The sequence below is a fragment of the Crinia signifera genome, chromosome 19, assembly GCF_055691185.1.
Source record: "Crinia signifera chromosome 19, ASM5569118v1, whole genome shotgun sequence".
NCBI classification, from domain to species: Eukaryota; Metazoa; Chordata; class Amphibia; order Anura; family Myobatrachidae; genus Crinia; species Crinia signifera.
The window spans coordinates 26659004-26668908 of NC_139226.1; positions in this window are offsets into that span (position 1 = coordinate 26659004).

Below are 9905 nucleotides of genomic sequence, written 5' to 3' on the forward strand. Positions count from 1 at the left end.
AGGTTCAGTACACTTTGCCGACATTTATTATATCAACATTAAAATGTGTAGATTGTCAAAATGTCGACATGCAGCACGCTTAATAGGTGAAATATAGCATGATAAGAAAGTCTTCAAAACAGTACGTCCTCTTGCAGTGCTCACTTACCTGCTAGCGTATCTCCAGCAGCTCCGGGGCTATCTTCTGGGTTCAACAGTCACATGAGTTCTGGCTGCCATCCTGCGGTTCTGGTGTTGAGTAATGGTGGGCCCAGGTGCAAAAGTATAATTTAAGCCCCCCCCTCCCCCAAGTTGACAATATGCACAATGGTAGTGGCTGACAGGAAGAGGCAGAGGGTGACAGGGAAAATCAGTGGGTGACAGGGGCAGCAATGGTAGTAGAACAATGAAGTCAGCAGTAAATGTAAATGATATTCCCATGGGGTTTGATACATGAGTTAATGCAAATAAACAAAGTATTGCTCTCTCCCCGGATGTTGTTGGCTGATGATAGTCTCCCATAAGTAAGTTAAGTCTCCTTGGTGTCTGTGGTGCAAGTGCATGGATCCAGCTTCAAAGGTAATGGCTGTTCCAGAAAAGAGATAGAGAATATAAGCTACTGCATATAGAAGTAGTAGTAGTAGGTTTATTTATAAGGCGCCACAAAGTGTCCGCAGTGCCGTACACAGCAACCAAAAAAACAAATTACAAGGTAACGTACAGGGTGTGTTGATAAAATGCAGCATAAATAGGGGTATAGCTGGTAGAACTAAAATCAGCATCAGTTCTGAAGTAGGTGTCGAAATTGTCGAGGAGACTGAAGATGAAGTAGAGGAAGGGAAGAACAGGTCAGGAGCACAGGTGAGGTAAAGAGGTAGGGTGAGTACGTGAGGAAGGAGGACCCTACTCATAAGCGTAACAGACTAAAAGGAGGTGGGTGGATGAACGAAAAACAATAGGATAAGTAGGAACGGATGGGAACGGAGGCAGGATGGGAGGATCAAAAGAGGTTAGGAGGAGGGATAGAATCAGCCACACTGACAGACTAATAGATTCCAATGGTGTCACTGACGCGTTTCTGTGGAATCTGCACTTTCCTCAAAGGGTCTCGTGAATCACTGGTATAAATCCATTCTCCATCTGTGACTTCATTTATTTGATTAACATTGAATGAAACGTTCTCAGTACATCCACGGTGAGAATGTATTTAATTGGATTTGCGGCCTTTATGATTGTTGTATTATTATATTACAATTATTATTATTTTTATTTATTAAAGCATCAGATGATAATATAAAAAAAAAAAAGCAAATATTAGCAATAGACCCACGCAGGAGTCGAAGTGAAAGGAAAAATTACTACAGAAATAGCTTTCATAGAGGTGATAAAGGGGAGGGATGGGACATGGTTGCGTTGAGCCAGGAGTCCCAAGTTTTGTGGAACGGGCGGAGCAAGCTCTTCAGGAAGTTCTTCATCTCCTCTATAAAACATATCTTCTGAATGAGGGAAGCCAAGGAGGAGAGGCTTGTGGATTTCCAGTGAGCAGCGATAACACTGGTGGAATGCGTCAGTACGTGTATGGCAAGTGTGCTTTAGAGTTGGGTAAAATGTGGGAATGGCAGTTGGAGTAGGAGATGCTTGGGAAGAAAATTTATATTAAAGTGCTGGAGGCAAGCCAGGAGGAAATGGACAGCCCTCCACAATGCCAGAACGGTACAGGTCCAACATATAGAGAGGATGGATTGGTGGCAGAGTAACCTCACCAACACAAAGGAAGGGAGTCTGTTTGGGGCTAGATGTCTTCTACACGAGTTTATAACCATTTCCCTTAATAGAAATGAAAATACAGGATGTATAAGCGCCAGTCCATCGTCATGTCAGAGGTGCCAAGTCCACCTCTGGCTTCAGCTTGTGACTATATCTCTAAGGAACATAAGAGGTCAGGACGGTGTCATACATACAGTAATCCATGGCTAACAACTAGGCCAGTCAATAGTCAAAGGTCTACAGTACAAATTGCAAATGTTAACCTATTATAAGTCATGTTGAATAAACTCTTCCCTGATTATTACTCAATACAAATGTTCTAAGAGACACATTTCCATTCAGCCTTCCTAAACGTTCATCTTGTACTATGATGAGCCACATACAAGGAGTCTCCAACACACCCCTTATCATCTCATAATTTGTTATCATAAACACACAGATAACACAGAGATATAAATACACACATAACATTTCTATAATAAATTACAGTTCAACAGATTAGATAATAAGCCACAAAAGGGCTCCCAAAGGCAGTTTCCAGATTACACAGGACAGTGTATTGCCTTGGCTGGATGGAACAGGCTGCGAGAGGTAATTGACGTAGACGGAAATGGCTTGGTACAATGATGGCTGCTGTTGCTCACATTCTTCCTGGGTCATGGAAATGCTCAGGAGACATGGCAGTGAACGTGCACTGCTGTAGGCCACTTGCCACCAGTCTATTTGTGCCAAGCCATGGACTGACTGGGGTAGCAATAACACAGCCTGCATAATGTCTTGGCAAGTCAGTTCTTCTGTTGATCTCTGTCATGGAGCCAGTGAGGGAGTAACCATGTTGGACCTCCAATGGGACTATGATGCCTCCTCTATTGATTGAGCATATTGAAGACACAGCCAACTACACAACAGCCACCTGACTGCTCCGACTGGCCCACACAATGATGAACTGAGCGGCCCATGGGAAAACAGTTACATAAAACTTCTTAACTAACCTTATCTAGTCATTTAATCTAAATATTGCCACATATTGTGCTGACCGCATTGTATTAGGAACCGAGAAAATGAAACCACCTCCCAACTTTTGGTTTCTGAATAAATTAAATCGATGCCTCCCTGACTAATTTACTGTAAATGTTATAAATTACTCAAATAATATAAAGAAAATACTTATGACACAGAATACGTATCATAGATATATTCTTTGTATTATTTTCAACAAAATTACAGGGGAAGCACTGCCTCCCCTGACTGCACCTCCCTGTATAGGTGTGTACCCAGCTTAAGGGTTCAGGGCTGCCATCACAAATTGTGGGGCCCGGGACTGACAAAATGGCTCCTATAAAGAAGTGCATCTTGAAACTTGGTCTTATCTTTTCAGCCAAACCCCCTGATGAAGTGTTTGCTGACAAAACGCGTTGGCCATGGTTTGGAGATGTGTGGACGCTGTGATGTCACGTTTCAGATCCTCTCAGTATATTCACAGGCAGTTTAAGGGGCGGTTGATGAGTGGTGAGATGTTACTGGCCGACTCCTTCCCTGCTGCCTGGTTTTCCCATTTGCGGCACCAACATATCACATCATGCCGCTTCTCTGAGAGCAGAGCACCAGTGAGAACTGTTGGTCAGGTGGCTGAAAGCTCCACATGGATCATCAAAATTTGTGCACCAGCAAGCAGTAGCAATGATGTAACAGCATTACAAATGTGGCACTGGCTCCTGATGGCTGCCCGTATGCAAGCCCTGGCTCCTGATTGGTTGTCAAGATCAGCCAAGTACTAACCACAACGCTGCCACCTGGGCCCCATTTCTGTCCAGGCCCGGGACTCAAGTACCCCCAGAAACCCCCCAATGGTGGCCCTGCCCAGCTTTATATCAGCATATATCCAACATCACAGGAACATATATAAGACCTAGGAATAGCAGTCAGCAATACAATGTACTGAGCAGCTATGATGAACGATTAGGCTGCTGACATACAGTTACAAAAATCAATTTCCTGTAAGTAAAAAGTATTTTATAGTGAATATGGTAGAAAACAGGGAACCGATGGAGCGACTGACAGTGCAGATCAGCAGACGATGAATGGTTGGTGAGGATCAGCCTGGCAGCTGCAGTCAGGATGGATTGTAGTGGTGAGAGTCTGTACTGGGGAAAACCAGCAAGGAAACTATTGCAATAGTCAATGTGGGGGATACTGGCGGCACGGACAAGAGTTTTTGTAGTGTCTTGTACTTATGTGTAATTATGTGTGAAAAATTCATATTTGTTTGGAGAACGTTATAAATCCATTATTCTCCTTTGTGGTGGCAGAAAAATGTGTATTGAGCAGTGAGTGACAGAACTGGGCACGGACCAGCTGGCCTAGGTAGCACAATCACGATAGACTTTCCTACTTACAAGGAATATTCCACACAGAATGTAAAGGTGACGGCTTTAAACTTTTCTGTGCCATCCTCCAATATATACACATCCAAATAAGTATTTGACAACTCACTACTACAATGCCCCTTAGGGGATTAAAAGATACAGAGGTTGTCAGGGAGAGAGGGAGGATTAAGAAAGAGGGGTAGAGAGTGAGGTTCGGGGGGGGGGGGGAGTGTCAGGGAGAGAAAGGCAGCATCAGGGAGAGAGATTGTCTGAGAGAGGCAGTTTCAGGGAGAGGGAATGAATAAAGCAATAGAGAGTGCCCAGGGGAGAAGGGAGTGAGAGAGACAATGAGAGCAAGAGAAAGAGTGGGAGAGAGGAAGGGAGTGAGAGATAGATGGTGTCAGAATGATGGAGTACATTTGGGGGAGAGACGAGAGAGACAGCTCCAGGTGGAGTGAGAAAGAGAGATAAACTGTGTAAAAGAGAGAGATGAAGAGAGACAAAATTAGGGAGAGAGAGAGAGTGTATCAGGGAGTGAGAGAGACAGCTCCAGGTGGAGTGAGAAAGAGAGATAAACTGTGTAAAAGAGAGAGATGAAGAGAGACAAAATCAGGGAGAGAGAGAGAGAGTATCAGGGAGAGAGAGTCGGGGAAAGAGAGACTGTGAGAGGGAAAGAAAGTGTGAGTGAGACAGTGACTAAAACAAGAGAGAGTAAGAGGAAGGGGGGAGAGATAGAGGGAGGGGAGATAGAGAGAGAGAGGGTAGAGGGAAAGAGAAATGGAGAGAGTGGGGGGGGGGAAGAGGTGAGAGATGGAGAGAGGGGGTAGAGAGGGAAAGAGAGAGAGGGAGAGTGAAGGTGTGGGATAGAGAGGAGGAAGAGAGAGAGAGAAAGAGGGGGAGAGCAATAGAGGGGGGTCAGAGGGAGACCGAGAGAGAGGGGCGGGGGTAGTGAGTGCTTCCTCATTACAGGACTCTGAGCCACAATGTAAAACAGGGGACAGTCTTACACTATTCATCACATTATCACCCCGGCCACTTGTCCTCCATTAAGGGTGGTGCAAGTAGGATGCAGGAGACATGCCCACTTTTACAGGTGGTTGGAAGTGCCACCTGATTTCTGGGAGCTTCCTGGCCGATCCAGGAGGGTAGGCAAGTGTAAAACAAAACTGGTGTGGCAGCCAGTGCATTTTCGGGTTGAACCAATATTAAACTGCAGTTTTACCAACTCATCATGAACCAGGTAAATCAGTGAGGCCAGAAGGATAACTCCCCCTAACTGTGTCAGGATGGTTAAGGCCCCCATACACTAGCCGATTTTGGTCAGATTTCAGCCAGATCAGTCGGATCTGGCCGAAATCGGACCAAAATCGGCTAGTTTTGATGTCCCCTCAGATCCGATGCGCGGTCCCGTGCGCATCGGATCTGCGTCAGGTGGTCGGACCTGCTGCACGTCCGACCACCCGACTTGGGACCTAGTGGTGCGGCGCGGCGGTAGAGGGAGCAGGGGGGGCTGGGGACGCTGCGGGGGACACAGGCGGCATAAAGCCGGGCAGGGGGAGCCGGGAGCTGTCAGTACTGAATAAAAAAAAAAAGCCCATACAATGAATGGGCGGCCTGTGATTGGCTGAGCGCTCTCTCAGCCAGTCAGCAATTGGCTGAGAGAGCGCTCAGCCAATCACAGGCTGCCCATTCATACATAGCAGCAGCGGGGACGGGCAGCGCAGTGGCGGCTATTATATTTTTAAAATACTTGTCAAATGACCGGCCGCTCTCTGATTGGCTGAGAGCTCTCCGGCCAATCAGAGAGCGGCCGGTCATTTGACAAATATTTTAAAAATCTAATAGCCGCCACTACGCGTCCCGTCCCCGCTGCTGCTATGTGTAAGTACACTGCCCGGCCAGGTCAGCAGCGCTCACCGCACCCGCCGCCCGCCCCCACCGCCGCCCGCCCCCACCACCGCCGCCACTGCCCGTCCCCACTACTCCTCACCGCCCTGCAGCTCCCCGGTTTTTTTTTTTACATGGGATAAATCGCATGCGATTTATCCCATGTAAAAAATGGCACATCAAGTGCCAAATTGTATGTGAGCCTCCCGGGGAGCTGCCGGGCGGCTCGCAGGTAAATTGGGTCCGACTTGTCCCTAGGACAAGTCGGCCTAATGTATGGGGGCCTTTACTCTAAAAGGGGGATTTTCTGACTGTTTTCAGGAATCTCAGATCTTTTCTTCTGCAATGCTTCTACTCGTCACCTCCCCCAGATGTGGTCGGATTGAGCATCGGTGCTGCTACCTTGGAAATGGCAGCGATGCTCTGATATGTTGATGCAGCAGGAGGCGTCTGGTATAAGTAGATCTCTCCTGCATGCATTTGGGATCTAGGGACACCACATTAGATGACCTGTGAAACCACTGGCCAGATAAGTAACCCATGAGCTTACACAGACTGCAGACAGCTTGAAAAAGTCTCCAGTTGCCCGCGAGACGAAACGCGTTGCTCCACATCCGCCAGCTTTTGATCCGGACTTGGTCCTGACTTCCGCCCTCACTACCAGCCACTTTGCCGCTTCTACTTCCGGCCGTAGTTCCGCTTCCACCGCCGCCGCGCACCCCGGCTCCTGGAGCTGCACGTGAAAGCCGCCCACAGTGTGGAACCTCTCGGCAACGGACACCAATCAGCCTGCAGAGGCGCTGCCAATTTACCCCTCAAGACAGTGAGTTTACATCTTCACCCGCACTACGTATCATTCAATCGGGACTCCTGCTTTTGGCCATGCCATTAACTCTGTCTCTACCTGCTTATACTAACACGCAGGCATAGAAGCTCAATACATATATGCCAACCGCCTGCATGGAATACATTGCATGTCAGCTTACTTGCTAACCCAGGCTTTCTCTTGGCTATACAAATTGTTTTGCTGCTTCAGGCTACTAACTGTTTGCTACACCCAGCGGCTGATTTGAGTGGATTGTACGGACATATTTACATTGTCATCCTTATGCTTCAGCTGGGACGCCAGCAGGCATTCAGTCAGGAATTTTTAATATGTCTGTTTTAATATGAGGTCACCTGGACGCGGTGGGCAAGCCGTTACTTATGGCCATAAATAAGCGAAGAACCTCGCTAAAAATGCAAAATTTTATTGCAATATTTTAAATTGGGAGTTTGATTTGTGCACCTGCACCTTTGAATTTGTATGCAGTTCTACTGAAAGGTCTCCGCAGGGTCGCACCTCTCAATTGGTGTGCACCCCAGGACCCCACCCCTGTATATCTAATGCCGTGTATTTCCATACACATTAGAAGGCCAGAGACCCCTTCTGCGCCTGGTGGTAGCACCCACGCCCACCTGTCCTATATATTGGTTTTAATTAGGTTCCTGACATTTCTTAGACTGCATGCAGAGCAAGGTAAGACCTGCACAAATGTTTAATGGATTATCAGATGGGGGGTGCATTTCTGGGTTTTGGGCCCCCCTGGACTGGTGTGGCTGTTTGGCCTCAGGAGCAACACAAATTAACACTTATTTTCATATTCACTTTCATCCCTATTGTGTGTTTTATTTCAATGTAATTCATTTCTCACCTTTACCTCTCACTACTTTATCTCTCATTTGTTTACCTCTCACTTACTTACCCCTGCTATCTTTAGCAGCCTCTCTCACTAACCTATCCTCACTTTGGGCCTTATTCTGATCTGAGCTCAGTACAAATTTGTTCTTAAAATGGGCAAAACCATGGCCCTTATTCTGATCGGTGCGGCCGGATCCGATTATGCGGCCAGGACCGTGCGTGCGAAACCCCGCCTTCCATACGGATCGCCAACTCCGTCCGTACGCGGTAATAAGCTGGCCGAACGGACCGCACGTGTATTTTTCACGGAATACGCCTCCTCCATCTCAGGGAACCTCCCCCATCATTCGATGGTCGCAGACCATCGAATGCAGGGCCGAGTGCTCCACCAGCTCCCGCAACCTCAGACCACACGGACATTTTTCCATGCAAAAGCAGGGATCTGGGCGGGCAGCTGACATCCGGCGATGTCATATGTCCGCCCCCTACACGTGCGTCACAGCCGCATTACCATACGTACGCCCAGAGTTTGCATGGGAACGCCCATGAATCTTGGGGCGTACGCATATTGTAATGAGCCCAAATAGCCCTTCACGCCCCTCTCCACCCCCTGTTCGGAGTGTTCACATTTCATGCGGGATTTCGCCGTACGCCCCGCTCGCACATGCGCAGAGACGCCTCTGCACATGCGCAGACACAAAACATCGGCGGCATGAACGCACGCGGCTATTACCGCACCAACCAGAATAAGGGCCCATGTGCACTGCAGGTGGGGCAGATGTAACATGTATAGAGAGAGTTAGGTTTGTGTGAGTGATTTTGTTTCTGTGCAGGGTAAATACTGGCTGCATTATTTTTACACTGCAATTTAGATTTCAGTTTCAGCACACCCCACCCAAATTTAATTCTCTTTGCACAGGTTACATCTGCTCCACCTGCAGTGCACATGGTTTTGCCCATTTAAAAACAAATTTGTACTGAGCTCAGATCAGAATAAGGCCCTTTGTTTCACTATATATTTCTTTCAGTCTTGTGTTGCCCTGGGGTCACTCAGCTGCACCGTTTTGGGGTGCCCTGTGCCCTAGATTTGTACCCCCCAAAATGTTAGGGACTTGCCCGACTAATGAGGTCACCTGGACGCGGTGGGCAAGCCGTTACTTATGGCCATAAATAAGCGAAGAACCTCGCTAAAAATGCAAAATTTTATTGCAATATTTTAAATTGGGAGTTTGATTTATGCACCTGCACCTTTGACTTTGTATGCAGTTCTACTGAAAGGTCTCCGCAGGGTCGCACCTCTCAATTGGTGTGCACCCCAGGACCCCACCCCTGTATATCTGTTTTAATATGTCAAGTTTTTAACTTTTCCCTTATTTACGAGAGTAACATATATTGAAGGTTTGTTTGTTGATTATATTCCAATTTTAGTTTTTTACCTTCCTTTACCATCTATAATATCATTATTTGTCTATATAAACTTTTTTACTTTAAGTACAGCGTGTCCTCCATCATTGTGCTCAGCGTGATTTGATCATTCCTTATATACCACCCTATTACCTTATTGACAGCGCAGTGTGTACCCCCCAAACAAAACATTTGCTCAAAGAAATTCTTCTTGGAGTAGAGCAGACTCTTCACACCTGCAGCAGCCTTCTAAGGTTCGAATTACACAAATAACTCATTTATTTAAATTTTTACATATAGTAATTAGCGGCGGGGCTCTTGAGAGAGCGGGTCTCCCCCTCTCAAGAAAAAAAACCTCCATTCTACACAGACCGCAGAACCTGGCATTGGCACGTCCACAAAATGGAGGTGACACGCATTGTTTTTGGGAAACGAAGGCCATCGTTGCTTCCTCCATGCTCCAAACGGCTGCAGATTGTCAATCAGCAAATGTCTGCATCTCCTGACTCTGAATACAGGTCTGCATCTATTTCAGGAAGCATAAAGTGACCGCAGTGTACAGAATGGGCCATGTAGGTGCATTGTAGTACAGTGGGGCAAAATGCAGTTACTTCTATATTTGTACAGGGTCGCAGTTGCCATAGAGATGCATGGTCTCAGAAAGCTACTGGACGATGTCCATCTTCTGGCAAAAAAATATAATGCTCCATTGGTTTCTGTGCTTTACAATGAAAGTCCGACCTTACTATTAATTATTGGGTACTCTTTACCTAGCATGGCGCCCACGATTTTGATCGTGGGCATCGCAGGTAAAAAAATTG